Source organism: Ictidomys tridecemlineatus, unplaced genomic scaffold, assembly GCF_052094955.1.
Source record: "Ictidomys tridecemlineatus isolate mIctTri1 unplaced genomic scaffold, mIctTri1.hap1 Scaffold_293, whole genome shotgun sequence".
NCBI classification, from domain to species: domain Eukaryota; kingdom Metazoa; phylum Chordata; class Mammalia; order Rodentia; family Sciuridae; genus Ictidomys; species Ictidomys tridecemlineatus.
Window position 1 is genome coordinate 59,262 of NW_027522372.1, and position 24,321 is coordinate 83,582.

A 24,321-nucleotide genomic window follows, 5' to 3' on the forward strand; every position below is an offset into this window, starting at 1 on the left:
TCTGCACCAGCCACCTGGGAACTGCAGCCTCTTCTGTGCCCAGGAAGCGGACAGAATTGCTTCCCAGTCCTGGATTGGAGGTGGGCAGTGGGGAGGATGTAGCCATTCAGATTCAGATGAAGAGGTTTGTTGCAATAACAATAAAAAATACTCCAAGATTTTTATAAGCCAATTCAGTTTTAGACTCAGTCACTAGTGTTGTTGGAACCTCTTTCCTCTATATATTTATTGGCCCAGAATACTTCTTATGGACTCCCGCTTGGTTTCTAGTAACCTTGCAACTTGATGACTGTGTTGTCCATAAATTGTAAGCAGAACATATTTTAAAATATTCATGCTAAAAAGGCCAAGAAGTCTACCATTGAGCTCTTTATGCCTAAATTGGTGTTACCAAAACCAAATTTTGTAATTTGAATTGTTTGTTCCACTCCAATAAAGAAAAAAGATGTCTCCAATATATGTTAAGAAGTTCCTAGAGGTAACCCTAAGACTGGAATAAATAAACACTCAGAGAAGCAAAGCAGCTGCCATGATATTTTCTTTCATTTTTGCTATTCTTTGCTATTGAGCGCTATCCTACGTGGGATACCTGGACAGTCTCATCACTGATGCTTCGTCAGTACTAAGACATGGTATTGGTTAGGTTCAGTGGGGTAACATAACTTGAGAAATGGCCTGTGTCCAAACAGATGTGACCAAAAACAACAGGTGGGTCTGTGTTGTGTTGTAGGAAGTAGTGAGGTGTGTATGTAAGGTGTCCTTGTGTGCCTTCCAAATAAGTGCTCCAAAAAAAAAAAAAAAGAACTAAATAGGTGCTCCATAGTATGCATTATGTTGTCACCTAATATATTACTTATTTGTAAATCCTCTATGACCTAAGGGGGAACAAGAGAAACATTGCCATTTCCACTTGTGATGAGAATTCCCCACCTTAAAGTGTCTCTCACCTTCAACTTGGCCTCTTAATTATATATGAATTAGGATGCTGACAGTTCTGAAAATAGTCCTATTTTAGCTTCAAAAAAACAAGTTACCCTCTCCAAATCTGTGTTTGTTCCTCAGACATATATTTTTATAAAACAAACATTCTTGTGTATTTTACTGCTAATTGGCTTTTAGAAAAAGTGTTATATCCATTTCTTTGTGCTTTTTACATACATCTATTGTCCATTTCATCTTAAATCAGAAACTGTCTATTTGGTCAACCAAAAGAAAAATGTTGCTTCTACCAGTTTCTAGATCAATTGTGGTCCTAGTCCTGCATTTTAAGCATGAAGGTATTGCCTGACCTTTTCTCATGGTTAAACTTGTTCCTTGTCAGATAGGATACCCACTTTTGATTTTGTTTATTAAAAAAATACGAATGAGGATGTTTTGAAACAATCTTAATGTTGGATATAGTCAACAATATTTGCTCAGAGAAAATATATTTCCTGGTTATTTACCCAGATCCTGAACCCAGAGACAGCAACTCTGCTGCAAATGAAATTGACAGTGTTTATAGCTGCATAGTAGCACTTGCAGCCACTTAAAGGTAATGTCTTTTAGCAGTTAGTTCAAGTTAATTAACCCCTTGGGGGTTCCTGGATATTCTAACCTCTTCCCTATTACCTCTGCATGAAGCCATACTTAAGCCTGTCCATGTCTACACTTGGATTTACATATTTGCAAAATGAAGCTTTCTATGATTATGAAACAGAAAAAAAATTGAGGCCTGCAAGAACCAAGAGTTTCACTGAAACCAGCTATGGTTGGTGGTAGCCACTTTGCTTTTTATTTCTCAGCACAGAGAAAAATAGAGAAGCTTCCTTTTCCCTCGTCTAATTGCAGGGAATATTGTATTTTATAGCAATAAAATCTCTAAGGATTTTAGATACTTTGAGCAGGTGAATTAAAAGTGATTCCAGAGAGTACTGGAAAAACTTGATTTTTGTTCATAGTGGGATTTATATTTCCTGATGAGTCAATATGGACTGTGAAAAATCAAATCCTAATGTTTGTTTTTTCTTTTTTCAATGTTCATATACAGTGTTAATGTATCGAGGTGAAGCTGTTGAAGATTTCACAGGACCAGATTGTCGCTTTGTTAATTTTAAAAAAGGTGACCCTGTATATGTCTACTATAAACTTGCAGAGGTATCACCAGAACTTTGGGCCGGAAGTGTAAGTAAAAGTTTGACAGGTGTTATATTCTTACTTTTGATGGGTAGCAGTGTAGATTTAAATGACTGATTTCTTGGGGTCTTTGTAGAGTTAACCTGACCTCTTTGCCAGGCCCTGTGCTCCTAACACACCTTAGGCCTGGCACAGCATAGAAAGTCAGGAGACTTTCTGAAACAGAACTGAACTGGTTGTGGTTGCTACCCCTCACATCAAGTTCCAGAAGTCTCTACACATCATAAAGGTCGTCATGGTGAAAACCTGACAATTCTTAGCTTTGTTGCTTCAAAAGGGAAGGATTCATGGACATTAGAGTTAATCCTGTAAATTAAGTCTGAGATAGTAACTCAGGCATGCATATTTAAAGTTGATTTTTTTGTGTATTTTACCTAATCATTTGTGCTGTTTTTACTCTAAAAAAGCAGAATACTATGTTCATTGTGTGCTTTTTTTCCCCCCTTTTTTTCTTTTTTGCAACTTCTGGGTCATCCATTTCCTGCTTTTCCTATATTCTATGCCTGAAGGTTCCCCCAGGGGTTCTACTTCCAGCCAGTTGTATGGATCTTCTGATGAAAGACATGACATTGTTTATATCATGCTTTGATATTTTAAATGGGGAGATTCACTAGGAGTGTCCTCCTAGTGGCTTATGAGTATTGTCTTTTTCATTTAAAAAAATGTGATATGTGGATTGTTTACGTAAAATAGTAGCAAGGGTCTTTGATGACTGTAGGAATGTTCCAGTTTAGAGACATTCCGGGTTGCATCCTTGAAAGTTCTCACCCTAAATAAAACACTACACAGCAGAAAATAAGACAGAAAATAAGAGTAATCCCTATGGAAAACTAGTTTCATTTTGTTGCCATTTCTGACTCTTAGGGAATGATCTTGAAACATGGTGCCTCTAGGTACAAACTTTATATTTAGACAGAGTCCCAGTTGCAGTACTCCATATAAAGAACCATCTATTGTTTCTTTCAAGTATACCAAATAGGATTGGTAACCTTTAAACTTGGAACTGTTTTTCCATGTACCTAAGTGGCATTTTTCATGTAGTAGTCGTCTTTCTTTCCTTCTTTGAGCTTTTGGATAAATGGGCTTGATTTGCATTTTCTCCTCTCACATTGTAGCCTGTTAACTCTGTTCATCCCTAGGACTCTTGCCATTCTGGGTGGTAGCACTCATCCTGTCTTCCTGAGGAGCCCTGCTTTCAGCACCTGGCCAGAAAGGATCTTTGCCGACTGATGAGTGTTTCGGTGGCACCTTGTTTGCATTGCTCCTCTGGCATTCATTTGTCTTCTTTGCCTTCAGTCAGGTTGTGTTTTATCTTAGCTCCCTATAAAATGAAAAACTCAGTTAGGAAAGGACCCCTGTCTAATCCATCTTCCTTTTGAATATTTTCTTTCAGGGCAGTGGCACTTAAGTACATTTGTTCTGATAGTAGCTTATGCAGAATTTGTTCTCTTGTGGCAGTTCTTGGCTCCCCACCCACAAATCAAATCAACAGCACCTTGGCAGGGATGATGTATGGAAGCAAAATTAGATATAAAAATTATTTCCAGTCATGAGCCTCCATGATTCTGCATCATTTTTTTTTCATATCACAAGAAATGGGATACCACCCAGTGTGTAATTATGGAGCTTTATATAATCTATGGTCTCATTTGACACAGATTAAGAAGAGATAAATGTGTTCCCTTTCTCCATACATCTCTGGTTTCTTTCCCTTTTCCAAATTTAACCTTAATAGAATTTTCATCAGAAGGGAAAAGTGTATTTCCCCTCAGACTCGCCTCTCATGTCATAAGTGTTATACTTAAGAAATTAAAAACTCTTTAGTTTTCAAAATGATTCTCCTTTTGAGTTTTCAGTTTTCATTCTGCAATGTGGTTGGTTTTCTAGAGTCTCAGACTTTATCCGTCTTATCTAATCTTCATGGCAGTATTCTACCACTAATACTGGCTCTCAGATGGTTTCTAGATATAACAAGAACATTCATGAATGGGGATATTTTAGAGGTAGTGATAAGATGCCTTATTTAATTTTCTTTTTTGGGCATTTGATTTGCCTATCAGTTTCCTTTAATTATTGGCAAGAATCTTCTGTTCCTTTTAGTCAGTAGTTCGTAATAGGAGTGTCTTTCTCAAGGGGAACTTTATATACCTTTTGTACACTTTATGTAACTTCATATAATTTAAATGTTGGTGCTGAAAATAAATGGGGTTCTTTTCTGCAGAGGATTTATTTTGGGTGAAACTGAAGCTTGATATGTGGTTTCATATGCATTATATTGTAATTTTATTTTCTCCCCTGCTGAGGGCCATTGTCAAGTAGGAATGACGCTTCAAATTTTCCTTGCCAGCGTACCCCATGTTAAATGGATTTTGCTGTTGACATTGCATGTAAGGTGACCTTGCTCAAGGACCAAGGCAGATCCGGGTTTAGAGCTGATCAGGTTTGAGGAAGTATCCCACTCCTTAGGGTGTTCCCGGTTTAAGACAAAAGGAGTTTTAGGGAAGTTGGAGTAGGAGTAGGGTTACTCCTACGCTGCTGGGAGTAGGGCGTGCCTGCAGCCTGAGTTCTCCTGGAGAAAAAGTTTTTAGGAGGTGAATTGTTTGGGAGATTGGATTGCCCCTGAACCTGTGTGGAGGCGGTGTGAGTCGGGAATAAAGAATTGCTGTTTGAATCTACAAGGCTGTGAGTGCCTCCTGATTCTGTGCCCAGCCAAGACTGCAGCATTAATTTTCTCCCCCCTTCTGATTAATTAAACAACAAGCAATGTGGCTAAAGGACCGTGCCTGGTAGGTTGTCCAATTCAACATATGATTCTTACCCGTCATGGGAGAACTGACCTTTAGACGTCAGTTTCCTGTCTTGGGTTGAATCCACTGCAACCAGATCAACCCGTCACTGACTACCGGTCCAGCATTCAGCCATGCTTGTGGATAGGCCTAAGCACCAGTGTGGGGGGGGTGAGGTTCTTGCCTCACCTCTGTTGGCCCCCAAATTTAACCTTGGTGCCAGTGGGGGGTGAGGTTCTTGCCTCACCTCTGTTGGCCCCCAAATTTTAGACCATCACTAGTAGAAGGGAGGAGGATACAGAAATGCCACGACACCAAGCCAATTGACGGCTCCTTTGGAAAAATTGTGTCACTGGTGACACCATCAGCAAAGATGCCAGCATTACCACAATTAACATGGGGTGCGCTGGCAAGGAAATTGCATCACTGGTGACACCATCAGCAAGGATATGCCAGCAGTACCACAATTCGCTGTACCAGACGATAGTTCACAATGCATGCAACTCATATATAGTCCAAGCAAGTTCTGCAAGCAGTTCAAATCGGAAGAATCTATCAATATGTCCATTTCCTCCCAAAGTAAATCAAGTCCTTGATTGAGCATTACTTGTTGAGTTATTTTCATTGATGCATCAGTTTATACAGTTTACTGTGATAGCTATCATAGAAGCTGTAGTTTGGTTTTCTTAGTCTTCACTGGCACTGGGATGGAGATGGGAATTCTGGCAATGATGTTAAAGAGACATTATCCTGAACAGAATTATTAAATATAATGAAAAGGAAAAGTGAAAGTAAACAAACAGATCTGTTAATCACCTTTAAAAACAATAGTAAGCAAACAGATCTGTTCACCACCTTTGAAAACAATCATTAACAGCTGTTTACCTAATTTAGATTAAACCACTTAAATCACGTGAATAAAAAAAAAGAAAATTCGGATCCATTTTTTCATGAGCGCTCCTCATATAAAAATATGGACATACACACATACTGACATGCAACACAAAACAGTGCACTCATAACATACAACACATAAGACAATAATAACAGCCTTGTAGCTTTACCTAGGTAAAATCTCCATTACAATGTTTAAAAACTCCACAGTCAAAAAATAAAAGACAGTCAAAAAACAAAGCTGATCAGAAAAGCATTAACCTAGGTTTGTATGAGCTCAAAAAATAAAATAGAACTTTATGATGTGGGAAAAATGCAATAATAAAATAGATATTGAAAAAAGGCACCTTGGTTAATCACTGTCGCAGATGTAAGAATAGCCAAGCTGGAGCTCTGTATATCAGCTGTTATGGATTTGAGTCAAATTATCTTCTTTTTGGTCTGTAGAAATTGTTTTAGTTAGTGTCTCTGGAATCTAAATCGGCTGCTGTTCTCCCTGTGGAAACACAAAAACAGAACCCCGACTCCAGACAAACACTGGGTCAGGAGCTTTCCAATGTCCTGTTAGAATATCTTTCCAAAGTACCTTAGGCTTATGTACATTTTTTGGATACATATGTCTTTCCGCAGCATTAAGTCCTGATGAATCCAAATTTTAAAAGTTTAGAGTAAAAAAAGGGTTATTTTAAGTTTATCTTGGGGGATATATACCCCTTTAAGATCCTTTTAAATTTAAGTCTTTCAAAAGCATTTTGCCTTAGTTTTTAGAATTACTTTAGTCCTTTTAATTTTTAGATGTGGTTTGAAACCATAGTTGTCTTAGCCCTTTGTATTTTCTATCTGAAATACCTTTACTTGACATTTTTAACCATTTTCCATCTTATTTCTATCTTCTAGTTTTCTTCTAAGGTTTTTATATTTACCCTTAGTTGCTTCCTTCTCTCCTAGTTTTCTTTCATTTCCTATTTTGTGGGTATAAAATTCTTGTCTTTCTACATCTTTTTATCTTCCTATATCTTTATCTTTCTACATCTTCTCTTTTTTTTTTACCTTTTTGTACTTCTGTTTTTGAAGTTTTCCACTTCAAATTTTTAATCTTCTTTATCTAAATCTTTTATCTTATTATCTTCCCATTTTCATGGGTTATATTTTTTTTCCTCCATCATGAAGGCATCTTAACCACCTTCAATTTAACCTTTTAAAGCTTTTTGCAATGTACTTAGGCATTTTATAACTTTTTACTTTACCAAACAAAGATTATCTCATCTCCCTCTTTTTAGTTTAATAAGTACATTTTAATAGTTTGATGAGTAAAGCAATCTTTTTTCCCGCCATGAAGGTATCTCAACAACCCTCAATTTAACCTTTTAAAGCATTTCATTTATCATCTATACTGTACTTTTAAATGTACTTTTTCACCACCTACAGCTTCACTCTTTTAAACGAGGCTTAGATTTTGTTTAAATTCTTAATATTAGTTTACATGGCTGTTCTTCAACCAAAGGCTCTTTTTTACTCCATTAAGAAGCTTTGTCTCAATCTGCCATGTACAAATACATTTTTTTTCTTTCTACCTTTCTCAAGCTTTTAAATTGAATCTAGTTTCCTCAAAATCTTTTTTAAATGGCATTTTACAACTTTTCACTTTACCACACAGAGATTATCTCAACTAGAAACATTTCTTTTTCCTTTAACCTTTTATATTAAAATATATTTCCACATCTTGAATCTTTTTATATCTCTTTTTTAACCATTAACCCTTTTTATAAATTCACATTCTAAAACAACCCTTATAAAATTACTCCACTTTAATAAGATGAAATACTTTCATGTTTTTTAAGCTACTGTTATACTGTAATTGAAACCCAGCTGAAACTTCTTATACTCTCTGTATATAAATTACACATGATAGAATCTTAACACTTAGTAACCTTGTTTCAGCAAAGACACAGACCAAAGCAATATTAAACATTTTTCCATTTGCCAATTTATGAAAACACAAATAATGTTTAAATATATTACCTTATGAAACTTAATAAGTAAAGAGTACTTGATTTCATATTTAGTGGTTGATATTTTAACATTTTAGCTTTGTAAATGAATCAGCTGTCTGTAAAAACCAAGACAAGTATAGTGAACAGAACTAGTCATCTCTTTCTTGTTGAAGAAAAATCCTTCTACAGGATACCATAATGGTCCCATTGATATACTTAATAACTCATCTTTATAAAGCCATGGGCTACATTTTTGTATTGTATCAACATATGCCATAGTTTTTCTTGGTCTTACTGGGGTACCTCCTTCCTCTAACAATTTTTCTTCCTCGGAGGCGAACAACTTCAAACCTTGAGTCAACCATTTTTCTTAGTTTGCCTGAGAAAGTTCTAGGAACAGGCCACTTGAAATGAAAACAAAATAAATCAAAACAAGAACACATTGTTTTTTGAAATGGTCACCCATTTTTTTGCTCTCCTTCAGGAGCGAGCAAATTCACTTACCCCCAAGCTTCAGACATCCCACGTACGGGCCACCATAATGCCGCATTCTTGGCTGGGCACAGAATCAGGAGGCACTAACAGCCTTGTAGATTCAAACAGCAATTCTTTATTCCCGACTCACACCGCCTCCACACAGGTTCGGGGGCAATTCAATCTCCCAAACAATTCACCTCCTAAAAACTTTTTCTCCAGGAGAACTCAGCGGGAACTCAGGCTGCAGGCACGCCCTACTCCCAGCAGCAATAATCTTCAACCTCCAGCTTCCCTAAAACTCCTTATGTCTTAAACCGGGAACACCCTAAGGAGTGGGATACTAACTCAAACCTGATCAGCTCTAAACCCGGATCTGCCTTGGTCCTTGAGCAAGGTCACCTTACATGTAATGTCAACAGCGAAATCCATTTAACATGGGGTACGCTGGCAAGGAAATTTTGAAGCTTCATTCCTACTTGACAATGGCCCTCAGCACTCCCCAAGTACTTGTAAAAGTAGATTTGGACAAAGCTAGGAAAGCATATACTATCAATACATCTGCTATAGTGGTAATACATTTTAGAGATTTTTGTATTGTTTTTACTTATTAATTTTTATGACTGTTGTGTATTGGTTAAGAAAGACATAAATATTGGTTTATGAGCAATGCTACAAAATGTACAGGTAAATTCTTGCTAGAGGTTATTTGGAATTGCATTTATAACCAGCTTTGATTTACATAGTTTTAACCATATAGTATCCAATAATCTTCTATGCAGATCTTTTATTTACTTCAGAAGTCTTAACTTTATATGCTCTGTGTTGAGAATTAAGCTAAATGTAAAAAAGAAAACTTCAGTGTTTGGAAATGTTGCTTTAATAGTTCTGTACTTAATTTTTATTTGGAATAATAATCTCAGTGTAATTGTTATAGCAACTTTCTTTCTTGGTTATACCATATACCTATCTATTATGTGTATATTTCCTGCCACTTCTGAGAAATCTCTTATTTATATTCCTTGTACAGAATTTATTTGATATGTGTCTCTTTTGCACTATAGGTTGGCAGTATGTTTGGATACTTTCCAAAAGATTTCATCAAGGTAGTTCGTGAACATACTAAAGAAGAGCTACAAATTCCAACAGATGTAAGTTATGGATTTCTTTTTTGTTCTCAATTGTAAACTGCCTTATAAATCCATCAGTTATATTCAGTTAACTGCTTCTGAATGTTTTATAATGTGTTTGGGGAGCAATCTAACATTTGTGTGTCAGATTTTCATTTGAAATCAGACTACCTGTAAAAAAAAAAAGTTTGAAAGGCATTCAAGGGTGATTATATTATAATCTGAGAGTTGTCTAATATATTGAAACAGATATTCTAAGAGGCAAATAATTTCATTTTACAGGCAAAACTCATTGGATAGTTATTAGACATTTTAAGTATATTTAGGTTAAATTAATAAACTCTAACTTTTATACTAGGCTAGAAATATGTACTTACAAAGGTTTCTTATTCTTAGTCATATATGGGATCATAGTCATGTTATAGATTTGGAAAAGGGGACCTGAGCATTTCAGGTGATGTTCAGTCTCGGATCTTTTAAGGCCCCAACTGCTTCCTTTATACAACATTCCTGTATGGTGCTCTGACTTAAATTGATTTTGTGACTGAAAGGATTTCGTGTTCTAGAATTCTCACTTCAGCTGATTATTTTCTAGAGTTTTAAATTGTATAGTAATTGATGCCCACCAACACTGAAACATCTTTGGGCAGCTCTTTGTAGTGGCTGTAGAATATGCAAACTGCTAGGCTAGGACAGTTCTTAGATTAGATGGACTGAATGGATAAAGTCATCCTGTTTGTTGTTGCTGTTCCTAAAATTTCTTTATAATCTCAGGGGCCATAAAATCACTTCTGTTGCTTGTTGGACTTCATTGTTGGTAAAGAGAGTTCTTGGGATTTAAGCTGTGACAGCAGTTCACTGATTACAGAGAACTCATTTGTTTTGAACTCTGCCTTCTCATTGTATTTCCCATTACATGCATCCCTCATGGCTTAGAAATGCATGTGATGAGGAGAGGAAATCACTCATCCCTACTACATTGAACTGCCTCCCCCACCCCCGGAACCCCCACAGAATATTACGAAGATTTAATTAGGAATGGAATTTTTTTAAAAACATGTCCATTCATACTATGGCTCCTTTTATATCAATTTGCTTACTAGTAGCAAGAAGGAAGACTAGATAATATACACATAATCTTGAGAGAGATCTTAGTGACTGTGAAACCCTGATGAAGAGAAAGGTGTATACCTTGTTGAATCTTGTTTTCAGTTTGTTCTTGTGGTAATAATAATGTGAGGAGCCTCCTTAATATCATTCTTTATTCCATCCAATGTACTTGTATCTCAGTAAGATACTTTAAAACTGATTCATTTTTCTCAATGCTGCAGGATCTTCCAGCTTCTCCTCAGCAAATGATTAAGAGTTAAATTTCTGAAACATAGGTGTAGATATTAAGAGCTGGAGGATCCTATAAGTGATACCTTGCCTTTCCCTACTTATGTTCAGAGCAAATTGAGAGAGACCCAAGAGTCAGGCAGTTGGAGACCAAATTGTCACCATTTTTACTCATTATGCTTTTTAAAGAATATGACCCATGTTAAAAAAAGAAAGAAAGAAAGAATAGACTTTCTAACACTGTAGTCTAGAAAAAGACAGATTTACTCAGCCATAGATGGAGTTAGGCAGTGGGGGTTGGAGGAGGGTAATGTGGTTGACCTCAAAGATTCTTTAGAACCAATCCTGAATTTGGGAGCGTGGATGAGTTTGCTTTTGTGATACTTTGTTATTGACACATTAATGGTTTTCTTTTCCTTACAGGAGAAAGATTTTGTTTGTTTTGATGTTGGAGGAGATGATTTTGATAATTATAACGTAGAAGAACTTCTAGGATTTTTGGAATTATATGATTCTGCAAATGAAGATTCTGAGAAAGCTATAGAAAAAGTGGGACAATTTCCTGAAGTCTCCCAGGATGTTGAACCTGAACCTAAACCAGTAGTAGCAAACTCACAACAAATTGAAAGTGCATTCTCAGAAAACACTGTGGATCTTGAGGAACAATTTTTGGCTCAGAAGAACCATCCTCATGCAGATAGTCAAACAGATAATGCTCAGGGTGAACAAACTTCACTTGAACTTTTTGAAGAAATACTACCAGATAAATTGAAAGTGCCAGAAAGTGAAAAAAACAAAACCAGCAACATTTCTCAGGTCTCAAATGAACAGGAGAAGACTGATGCTTATAAACTTTTGAAAAAAGAAATCAATCCTTATCTAGAAACCAAAGAAAACAAACAAGAAATGAGTATAATTTGGAAGATTTTAAAGAAAACTGAAACCACAGCCAAAAGGGTAGACATGATGGACAAGGAACGAGGTGATATGGAAATGGGAAAGGAGGAAAGTTTTTTGGGGAAGAAAACAGTTGTACATTTAATCAAAGCAGATATATTTTGGATAAGAATGCAAAGTGCAAGTGAATGTTCAGGGTAGAATATGAACCTGTAAAGAGATAATCTTTGCTCTGGATCCTATTGGTCTATGTCCTGAGCTCAGGAAGGAGATAGGTTCACCATTTGGCTCCTAGGTTACTTTGAACATATTTGAAAGGCACATTAAGCAAGCTAGACTTATGGAATTCCCTTCTCTATACTGGCTCATTGAGACCAGCACACACATGTAGATGAAAGAGTTCCTGTTATTTCTGAGCAGAATAGACATTTTGCACTTTTGTTCTGGACCAGAATTCTCTTCTGCACATTTATTCATGTGAGTGTATGTTGGTTTGCCAAGGGAAGGTAAGTTATTGAAGCCTCTATCATAAATGTATTTGTTTATGAAATACTTTGGATTAAATACTTTGGATTAAAGGCTTCTTTATAAATTTGACTGTATAGTTCAGTCATCCTTTAAATGGGATGGAAACAATTAACCCTCCCGTATCCTTGCCCAGTTGTTCTCATGGGCTCATGCCAGGACATGGAGGGCAGTGTTGAGGTATCTGGAACTGTGTGCTGAGGGGGAGTGCTGATCATTGGGCTTAAGTGGGAGTAGATAGTGTCATCCATCTGGCTCAATGCATTCTTCTCCCTTGTAGAGATGCAGCCACCCCATGAAGATGATTTTCCTAAAGAGAACACAAATCGTCTTAATAGAAATCTTCATGAAGAGCCAAACCTCCTGCGTCATCATTTTAATATGAACCATCCTGAAGAGCCCAGCCTCTTGAATCAACCTGTGACTGAGGACATGGGTGTTTCAGAAGTGTCTCAGATCCCAAATACTGAGAAAGTAGACCCAGGTAAAGCTTGCAAATTTTTCTCTACAAAGTAGAGGCATTACCATAATGAAGGCTTTCAAGGATATTTGTTGCCAAAGGTACGAAATAGAGCAGAGAGTGATATAGGTACATGTGAGTTCAAAAAAAAAATATCTTAAGTGAGAGAAAAGCAAGAATAAAGATGACTAGAAATCAAAAATATGCCAGAGACTGTAACTCACCTAAAAGCAAATGTTTAGGTATGACTAGCTTGTGTAAACCATTTACAACTAAAATATTTTTCTTCAAAGGCCTTATGCTCTAAAACTGTAGTTTTCAACCAGACCAACAGCACCAGAAACTCTAGGGGTGGGACCCACAATCTGTGTTTAGCAGGCCTTCCAGGAAAGTCTGGCCTAGTACAAGTTAGCTTGAATAATCACTGTTCATAGTCTCATAAATTCTGTGTTTTTCTTCCCTTTTCTTCTAAATGGAATATAATATAGCTCAAGTCCTGTTTTGACTTGCTTCCTGGACATGGTAATTAAACTTTTTCAAATGCAGTCAATGGTCCAGATCTTTATACTATATACTTACAGCAAACAGTACAGAACTGCAATCGATTTTAGATTGACACTTACGAATACTTCATCATAGTGCACAGTATCCAGTGGGAGATGAGAAACAATTTTTCAAAAAAATCCCCAATAATGGCATCAACAGCATTCTACTTTTGTGTTGCTCACTCTCATTTTATCAGTAAATTAGATGATGACTAATTGTTTATTTTAATCCATCCAGTATGGTGCTATGAAGCCATAATTACTGTATTTTGTGTTTTTAAAGGTTCTGGTCTGTAAGCATAGCTATAAGCATTATCCTGCACCAGTGCAGGGCTTGGCAGCACTGATCTGAACCTCCCCCCCACCATCTGCACACACAGAGTGTAGGAGAACTCATAGCAAGGGGGGATTCAGTTAATTTGAGAAGGAATAACATATGAGTTCTCCCATTTTCCAGAAGACATTGCATCTATATATGAACACTACTGACTTCTGAACTGTCTTTAACTCTATAAGGTTATGAAAATGAATCATGCACAATTACGATTTGTTATTTTCATGCTCCAAAACTTTCAAGAATAGGGAAAACTTGACTTACAAAATTAAGAATGAATTATTTCCCTGGCCTTTTAAGTTCCACCACAAAATGATGTCAATGACCTTTAATAGGTAAAATCTTCCCAAATGTCATTTAATGTGTCTCAGGTGCTGAGATGCTGAGCCAATGGGGCAGACTTCACCAGCAGTCAAATTCATAGACCAATAGTGAATGGAGGGCCTGGGGTTGTAGCTTAGTGGTAGAGTGCTTGTCTAACATATGAGGCACTGAGTTTGATTCTCAGCACTGCATACAAATAAATAAAATAAAGGTCCATCAAAAACTAAAAAAAAAATTAGGCAAAAGCTTAAAAAAATAGTAGTGAATAGAATCTCAGGGTTGAGAAAGACCTTAGAGGCAACTGGTCCAACTTCTTAATAACTGCATGCTGGACTCCTGCTGTTTAATCAAACATACCCCAGGCTCATGTAACTCATACTGAAATTCCACCCCTACAAGCTCTCAGGTCTAACTGGAATTCTACCTCATTCACAGAGCCTCAATGCAGGTCTGTACCCAATTCCCTTTAGTCTCTCTTGGTACTACTGTGTTCTTTTTAAATAGCTGTCATCTGTCCATTCAATAAATAATTGTTGAGTATCTCTGCCAGGTGCCAGATACTATGTTAAGCCTTGGCCCATTCCACCTGCAAATCTGCAAACCAAGACTCCCTCTCTTTCAGCTTTCCTAAAATTTTAAACACAAAGTTTCACCAGCACTAAATCCATGTTTTTTGAATGTGACCCTGTCTATATATCTCTGGTTGTAAAAATTTTCCTTGAGTAATTATTGTTCTGGTAGCAGTTGTATGGCCATGGAAGTAGTGGAGAGTAGACTGGAGATTGTTCATTTTATAATTGAAGGGTTTGACAGCTCTAATTAGGATTTTGAAGTTTTCTTCTCTGTTGTGTTAATTGTCTTTAGGAGAGCCACATATTCCAGGCACTGTGACTCAGATATTTAGTGAAACACTCGATGAATATTGAAACTGAAGAGAGACAATTCTTATTCTATAGCATAAAATAAAATAGCAATTTCCCCTTTCAATTTTAGAGCTACTTATAACAGAAGGTACTCCTGTTGATGCTGCTGATACAGAAAACCAACTAGAGATAAAGGTCGAAGAGCCATCAGATGCCACCCTTTTGGACAACATACTTTTCTTGTTATATTCATTCTTGCTTTATTTGTCTAAGATGGTAAGTTTGACATAGTTTCTTCAATTAGAATGTTGATTATTTATTAGTTCTTAAGTGGCTTCTGGTCATGAAGTGAAAAACTTAAAATGTCTTTATGAAAATGACTCTTGACCCTTTGAGTAGATAGCTCCTGAAACAAAAGCCATAGGGGTGTGGCTTTAATGGCTACTTGGTTTAGCACATGAGGAAGATTTGCTGTCTATCAAGGCTGGACATTGGCATACCTGTAAAAACTTGGTTCTTCCCCTCAGAACCTTTCATTCTGGCAGGGAGATAACAGCATTCACTTGAAACACAGTAAGATAATGGCAGAAAGAGAGGTATTTATTCGATGGTAGAACATTATTGTCCATAAATGCATTTATTATGGTTGGAAGGGTGATCAGTAAGGTCAGAAAGTGGTTGAGATGTGTTTGAAGCACAGGCAAAGGGCAAACAGGAGTCTGACATGTGGTTTGTTGTTGATTAGACAGGCTGGGGTGGTGGGGGAAGCTGGCAGTCAGAAGAAATGTGTTCAGAGAAATGGAAACATGAAGAAAGGATATTTGGGGAGGGCAGGAGAATGTGAATAGTTGGTGTTGTAAAGTGTGAAGTTGGAGGGGGATGGGCCTGTTGGAGAGGCCAGCAAATCTTAAAGGAAGTCATGAGCCAAAGTAGCATTAGACCATTAATAGTGGGGATCCTTAGAAAGTTTTAAGAATGAAAGGAATTAGGTTAGATCTGTTTCTTAGAAAGAGTCACTTAAGGCTGATCTTTCTAAAGAAAATCATGATCCAAACAAGACATTTAATCTGTCTAGAAGCTTATCTAAGCATTTTAGGACTTACCTCCCCCCTGTTGGTATTTGTTGATATTGGACTTTTAGAGTTTAATTATAGGAATGAGAAAGCTTTTAGAGGTTGGAGGATAAGATGGTCCTAGGGCCATTGTGACAGTAATCCTCCTCAACTGAAGTTGTTTCCTGTAGGTTGTGTTATTTCAAGGCTTGTGTAAGAAAGATGATGTTGTTGTTTTCCTTGTAAAATGTGTAGATTTTGAAGCCAGGTAGATCTGGTTTCAAATCCCAAGGTTATCATTTAGACGTTTGGGCAAATAACTAAACTTTTGAAAAAAGTTTTCCTCATCTGAAAAATGTAGATAATGCTTACTCCAATCATAAGAATTAAATGATTTGACAAGGTAAAATGTCTGGTGAGGTGTCTGGCATTTTGAAGGGTTTTACCCCTACACACGCCCTAATTCTCATGTAGACAGTCAGAAGGTGGTATAAAGACAATGAATACCTGGGGAGGAAAGACCACCAGGGTGGAAAAGATGTGGTGGGGAGAAACAAATCATTTTTCAGTTGGCTCCATGTTTGTTCATGATGGTGGCAGCCACCTGGGTAAGGGGTATGTACGAGCCAGGCAGTTAGAATAATTATATTTCCAGTGATTAAAGCAGTCTTCTACAGTCATAATTTGATTATCAGAATGAATCAGCATCACTTGGAAAGTTAACAGCCTCATGATATGGGAAGGATCTCTTTATTCATATTTTTTAGGTATGCACAGAGCCCTCCTCTAGGTCTAGGTCAGGGGACATGAATGTGGTGCAGGTATGGTCAGTGATTGTACGGTGATAGGTAAGACATAGACGTGAGTGGCAAAGAAGAGGCACAATGTTAGGAGACTGATTTGAAAGGAGATTTCAAAAAGGCATTTTGATGGCCCAGTATGTACAGGACATTGTGCAAGGACTAAAAGAGTCTAACAGGTGTAAGGTATGATTGTGATTTTTGAAAGCCTTAAGAAAAGGACTTAACAAATATATGCAAAAATTATGAACAAGTCAATGTAAAATCTTAAACAAGTAGTATGATATCTGATAGGACTGGAGAGTAATAGGCTCTGATGTGTTTGGGAGATGTGCACCAATCAGATTCATTGATCAATGGAATCTTAGCAGAATCTTAGTGTTAGAAGAAACCTTGGAAGGCTGTTAGTCTAGTTTCTCACTCATTGCTGTTATTTTCTTTACTGTGGCCCTGACGAATAGTTATGAGGCCTGTACACCAGTATTTCCTAGCATGAGTCACTCTCTTACAAGGCTATATGTTCTTCTGTTGTCTAGTTCATCCTTGTATTGACTCCAAATTTTCCTCCACATGATTTCCTCTATAAAATTGAATTCTTTTCTACATAGAAATCCTTTAAATATTTGAAGTTATATCTTAATTTAAAAATTATTTTTAGTATTTTTATCATGGAAACTTTCAAATAAGAGCAGAGAGAATAGTAGGGGACTATAGGTAACCATAACATACTGTATATTTTAGAATACTAGAAAAAAAGATTGTGAAAGTTTTACCATAAAGAAATGATGTTTGAGGAGGTAGATATATTTAACTGATTTAAACGTTACATAGTGTATACATGCATCAAAATGTCATGTTACCTACTTCAATAATTATAATGTTTGTTTCTATGTACTAGTTAAAAAATAAATTTAATTAGAAAAGCTTTAAAGAAAAGCATAGAGAATAGTATAATGAACCCACGGGCCATCACCCAACTTAACAGTAATTCCTTGATAGCCAATATCAGTGAGTTTTTTAAATTTGTTCTAGTTGGTTATACATGATAGCAGAATGCATTTCAATTCATTGTATATAAATGGAACAAAACTTTTCCTAGTTGTACACAACACGTGTAGTCCTACATGTACCTCGGGTAATGTGGTTCATCTCATTCCACCATCTTTCCTATCCCTCTGCCCCCTCACCTGTCCTACCTCCCCTTTGCCCAAAGTTCCTCCATTCTTTCCATGCCCCTTACCACCCACCTCACCCCCATTATGGGTCAGCATCCACGTTCAGAGAGAACATACAGCTTTTGGTTTTGGGGATTGGCTTACTTCCCTTAACCTGATATTCCCATTCACCCGCAGATGCCATAATTTTTTTCTCTTTTAATGCTATAAGTAATATTCCATTTCATATATGTACCACAGTTTCTTTATCCATTCATCTGCTGAAGGGTTGGTTCCACAAAACTATGGAATACTTCACAAATGTGGGTGTCATCCTTGCTCGGGGACTATGCTGATTTTTTCTGTATTGTTCCAATTTTAGTATATGTGCTGCCAAAGCAAGCACACTCTGAGTTTTAACAAATGTAGATGCCCATGTAAAAACTACCATAATAAAGATATAGAACAGGTTTTTTTTTCACTAGAAAAGGGGTTTCCTTGGGATCCTTCCCAGTGAGTGCCTTCACCACCTGTTCCAGGCAACCATTGATAACTTTTTTTTAAAACTATAGATTCATTTTTCCTACAGTACTGTTTCATATATATGCCACTATAAGTGGACTCATATCTAGGAGTGCAATTGCCTCCTACGTTTAATGTATGTTTTTGTCTTATGTGATACTGTCAAGCCATGCTAAAAAATGACCACAATCATTTTATACTTCCACCAGCAATTTAGGAGACTTCCACTTGACTTCATCTTCACTAGCACTTGGGCCATTCTAGTGGGTATGTCTTTGTGAGTTTATTTCCTGATAATTAATGATATTGAGTGAACTTTTTTTTTCTTTTGAGATAGGGTCTCACTAACTTCCTTAGGCCCTTGATAAGTTGCCAGCCTCACACTTGGGATCTTCCTGCCTCAACCTGGGATTGATTGCTGGGATTACAGATATGTGCCATGATGCCAGGATCAAATACTTCTTCATGAGCTTGTTGACCATACTGTTTTTGTACGTCAACTCTCTCTGGCTAGCTGGAATCCAGACTTCTCCCAGCTCAGTGCCAACTGTGGGATTGGTTAGCTTATAGTTGTTCTTGGCCCTCACAGGTACTGCTTAGAATGTAGCCCCAGACTGAAGACCACCTCCATGCAGATTTCTGGAACTCTTTTTCTTTGTGGCTCCCATGTTTCTGGTAGTTTTCTCTACATATTTTTGGCTGCTTAATCTCCTGGAACTCTGGTCTCTCTCTCCTCAGTGAGACTGTTGTGCCCCATTTGTGTTCCCCTTTTCAAACTGAGGTCTAGAGGGTACCTCCAGGTAGAATGCTCACCTATTTGTTCTCCTGCTCTTAGGGGTGACAGTTGCATGTTCCTTGTGGCTTTCTATCTGAAAAATAGCTCTTTAAAAATCTTTTTTGACTGGGCATGATGGCACATGCCTTAATCCTAGTGGCTCGGGAGGCTGAGACAGGAGGATCACAAGTTCAAAGCCAAAAGTGAGGTGCTAAGTAACTCAGTGAGACCCTGTCTCTAAATAAAATACAAAATGGGGCTGAGACTGGGGATGTGGCTCAGTGATCATGTGCTCCTGAGTTCAATCCCTGGTACCAATATATATATTCCAACTTTCTGGTTGCTTTCAGTGGGAGAACAAGTCTCATATAAGTTACTCTCTATTGATTTCTCCTTTTGTTGTAACTTTTTGCAATAATTGAAAAAAATATGTTTGTGGGACTTCTAGGATATATTGTAGTTTGAGTGAATAAATGACATCTCCCTGGTACAACAATTTAACCTGTTTTCTCTATTGCCTTTTTTTTTGGTGGTGCTGGGGATTGAACCTCGGGCTCCATGCATTCTAGGCAAGTGCTGAGCTAACAACCTCAGCCTCTCTCTGTTGCTTTATATTTCTTGGAAATTGGTAGTCAGGTTTAGGTTCAATTCTGTTTTTTATGAAAATTTAATAGGAAATATTGCATTGATATCTGCATGTCCTCTCCTTTGATGTTGACTACTAGTCAACAGTGACCTTGGTGAGATTTGCTAATATATTACAGGTTGCAAAATAGCAATGGTCTGAATTGCTGGGATTTTTCTTTCTTCATTTAAAGGCTGGGATGCCTATACAAATAAAAATTTATGATTGATTATTCTTTCTTTTTTTTGGTACTGGGGATTAAACTCAGGGGCACTTGGCTAGTGAGCCATATCCTCAGCCCTATTTTGTATTTTATTTATATACAGGGTCTCACTGAGTTGCTTTAGCAATTCACTTTTGCTGAGGCTGACTTTGAACTTGCTATCTTCCCTCCTCAGCCTCCCAAGCTACTGGGATTGCAAGTGTGTGCCACAGCGCCTGGCTATGATTGATTATTCTTTACACAGATATTCGGTTTGTATAGTTAAGGCAGGAGATAAACATTTGATTCCTTTTCTTCATTTAAACACTTTTCAGAATAGTAAGGTATTATTCTAGCATTATCAAATGATACCCAAAGGGGCTTTTGAAATCTTTTTAACTTTTATTTAAGAGTCAATATGATGTCATGCATTTAAAAATATTTGGTGTGTTTAATCCAGTTAGGAATAGTAATTTTTCTTATCTGATGCTCAATTTCTCCCCCTTTTGCCTTGTAGAAGCCTTTTTATCTTGGCTCCTGGGACCCTTTGCCACCACCTAGTGGTCATTGTTACCTGTTTCCCTTGCTTTTGAACTATGAGATGTTCCAAGTTCATCTTAAACATTCCCTGTCCAGACCTGGAAGGAACTATTTCTCTAAAAGAACTTTGGTTTCTTTCAATAGGAAATGATATTTAGAGGCTACATTCCAAGTACTAGGATTGCTTATTGCTCAAATTGACTGTCATTTGTAAGCCTTTTTAGTGAACAAAGCTCAGAAATATGTGGGGATTTTTGATCATGTCATTTAGATAATTCCCATGAAAATTCAGGATGTTAGAGAGATTTTACTTCACTTCATCTATCTTAGATTTGTGTTTTCTTTCTCTGATGTTGGAGTTCCAGTTTTCAATGACATAAATATAATCGTTTACAGTCTTGTGCCACTTAATGACATTTTGGTCATTAGTGCATAATAATGGAGCTAAAAAATTCTTGACACCTAGTATTTTTAATCTTTTTTGTGTTTTGATATGTTTAGATATATAAACATTTACAATGTTACAATTGTCTACAGAATTCAGTATAATAATATCTTATAGGTTTTTATCCCCAAAGCGATGATATACCATATATGAATACCTACGTGTGGAAATGGCTATATTTTCTAGGTTTGTATAAGCATACTCAATGATGTTTACACACTGAAATTGCCTAAGATGTGTTTCTCAGAATTTATTCCCATTATTAAGCAACACACGACTATATTTATGTTGTTTAAAATACTTTCAGGAATGTATTCCTGAAATGAAATGAAATTCTCTTGTCTTTAAGCTATATCCCACTAAGATATGTTTGAAATAATTCATTTCTGTGGTTTGTCACCAACATGATATCACAGGTTGTTTCATTTTTGCTTTCAATATTTAGGTGTTAATTTTTAAAGATTTTTTTATTTATTTTACAATTATTTAAATATTTAGAAGAGCCAAAGTTAATTTGTGAAAATAAGTTGTTTCTGTTTTCTGGTACTGGTGATTGAACCCAGGGCTCCTATCCACTGAGCCACATACCTAGGCTCTTTATTTTTTATTTAGAGATAGTTCTCACTAAGTTGCATAGGGACTTGCTAAGTTGCTGAGGCTAGCTTTGAACTTGTGATTCTCCTGCCTGATTTTGAAAGAACTCTAGCTTTTGTCCCAGTTCTGTCTACCCTGATATTACTCTCTTTTATAGTTAACTTTTAAAATTTATTTCATTATGCATTCTGCTATTAAAAAAATAAGCAAATGAGAAAAGGGATATGCAGCTCAGTGGTAGAGCACTTGCCTACCACACATGAGGCCATGTGTTCAATCCCCAGCACCATAAAAAGAAAAAGAAAAGCAAATGATTTTTACATCTAGCTATGATAGCTTTATATAGGTACTGGCTTCACCTTCCCAACTGAAACAACTAAAATAAATATGAAAAAAAACCCCACAAACATATAAAATTTTAAGATCCAGTAACATTGAAGATCAAGCAACAAAGAATGATTCTGGAAACATAAAGAACAAATGCTATGAGCTCTTTAGTTGCCCCAGCTTTTACTATGTTAAGAGATTCCCAAGCCATGACAAAGAAGGGCAAGTCAGGCAGAACCAGAGGATACCATGAATTGAGAGATGGTGCTGAGATTCCAGGAAAACCAAAGTGACTAGAATTCACAGGGTGGAGTACCAAAAGAAGGTTGCTACATTGAGAGACAATTCTGGAAATCTGTGAAAGGCTCTCTGAGTGTTCAGCAGGGTATTGATCTGCACATAAGTGTGATGAAACTGCTTAGCAAGTCAGAGAAACCATCTTAAGTGATTAGAAGGAACAGGTCTAAACACAGGGACCAGAATAGCACCTGGAAAAAACTATCTAAGGAAGTTGGGTAGAATAATCAGAAGGGTGTTACCTCGGACTGACTATTACAATTTATGTCATACCTAACAAATATTCAGACCCAAGAGAATCAAATTGTTTCCAGTAATTTAATTGTATACGAAATATTAAGAATAGTAATTCATAATGTATGGCATCGAATCAAAGCTTACCAGGCATGCAAAGAAGCAAGAAAAATACAATCCACAATGATGAGGAGAAGAATCAAATCAAAGCCAACTGAGAACTATCGGAGATGTTAGAATGAGGTAATGGCATTTTTTAAAAAGTCATTACTACTATATTTCATGTGTTAAAAAGGTAAAAAGAGATATAGAAGATATATTTTAAGAAAATCAGACTTCTAGAGTTGAAAATATATGATAAACACAGTGGATGGGATTAATGCCAGAATAAGCATTGTGATGAAATTGTTAGTGAACTTGAGGACATAGCAGGAGAAGTACCCCAAATGAAACAGGGAAAATTTCTTCTGTTAAAGAAAAGTGAACCAGAGCATCAGTGAGCTGTGGGACAGTTTCAAGTTGAGTTATGAGAGGTATTCAGAAAATTATTTTAAGAAATGATGGCCAAAAATTTGTGAAAACTGTACATCTGCAGATCCAAGATATTAAATGGGACTGGAGTACAAAAAGCATGAATAAAGCTATATCAAGGTATATTATATCATAAATAAATTGCTCAAAACCAGTGATAAAGAGCAATCTTAGCAGTTAGAGAAGACATTTATGTAGAGAAGAACTAAGGATGACATCAGATTTCTTGTCAGAAATTAGGCATAAGAGAATATAGTGGAGTGATACCTTTAATATACTTGAAGAGTAATAATGTTGGCCGATAATATCATGCCCAGTGAAATATCTTTCTAAAATGAAGACTTGTACTGACATACAAGCTGAAAGAATTCACCTACACTTGCACCAAGACAGCAGATGGAAATAATGGAATAAAGGAGTAAAGAACACTGAAAATGGTGACTGTGTGCATAAATATTTAAAATAATTTTTCTTATTTGAACATTTTAAAAAGTCATTGACTGTTTAAAGACAAATATCAGTGTAGTATGGGACTTAGAAAACATGTAAAGTAAAATACATGACAACAGTATAAATCTCAGAAGGGTAGTAACTATTGTAACGTTCTTATTGAATATGTGAAGTAATATAGTATCATCTGAAGGTAGATTGTGACAAATTAAAGATGTATATTCTAAACCCTGAAGTACTAAGATTAGAAAACAGAGTTATAGCTTAATAAGCCAATAGAGGAATCACTAAAAATACCGATAGTGGTATTTCTGCAAAAGAAGACAGAAAGAAAAGAAAAAGAAGAAAGAACAGAAGGAACAAATAGAAGATTATATTAAGCTTACACCTATGCACGGCAGTAATCCTATTAAGTGGAAAGTATCTAAATACATCAGTTAAAAACAGAGATTGTCATATTGCCTAAAGAAGCAAGACCCAAATAGATGTCTAAGGGAATAACACTGTAAATAGAAAGGCACAAAGAAGTCAAAATTAAAATGATTGAAAAAGTATCTCATGTTAAACACTAGTCAAAGGAAATCTGGAGTAGCTACATTAAACCAAAAGAGGTTGTGGGGCAAAATATATCATCAGGACTAAAGAAAGTTATTTCCTAATGATAAACGAATCAGTCAAGATTATATAATAAACCTAAATGCTTGTACTTTTAATATTAGACCTTCAAAATACATGAAGTATCAAAATTGATAGAATTATGAGGAAAATGATGAATCCTATAGATTACATTTAGAGATTTCAATATCCTCTCCTCAGCAATTGGCAGAAAACGAAAAATAAAAGTAAGGTTGTAGAAAGTGTGAATGACATAATCAATCCATCCATTTGAAATTAATTGACATTTATAGAAAACCCCCAAGGAGCTTAGTGCACATGGAACATTTACCAAGATAAACTATATTCTGGATCTTAAAAAAATTATCAGTAAATATAAAAGTATTCAAAGTCAGGCAAAGCTTATTCTCTGAACACAA

The 24,321-nt window shown here is 36.3% G+C and overlaps 1 non-coding gene and 1 pseudogene across 1 annotated transcript; one reads left to right on the forward strand and one right to left on the reverse strand.

The window, feature by feature from the left end:
- LOC144373189 (transport and Golgi organization protein 1 homolog) overlaps positions 1–24,321 on the forward strand; it is an 82,887-nt pseudogene that overhangs the window by 32,666 nt on the left and 25,900 nt on the right.
- LOC144373193 (U6 spliceosomal RNA) lies at positions 18,045–18,151 on the reverse strand. The gene has a single exon (XR_013432928.1). It is a non-coding gene; the product is annotated as a U6 spliceosomal RNA (small nuclear RNA).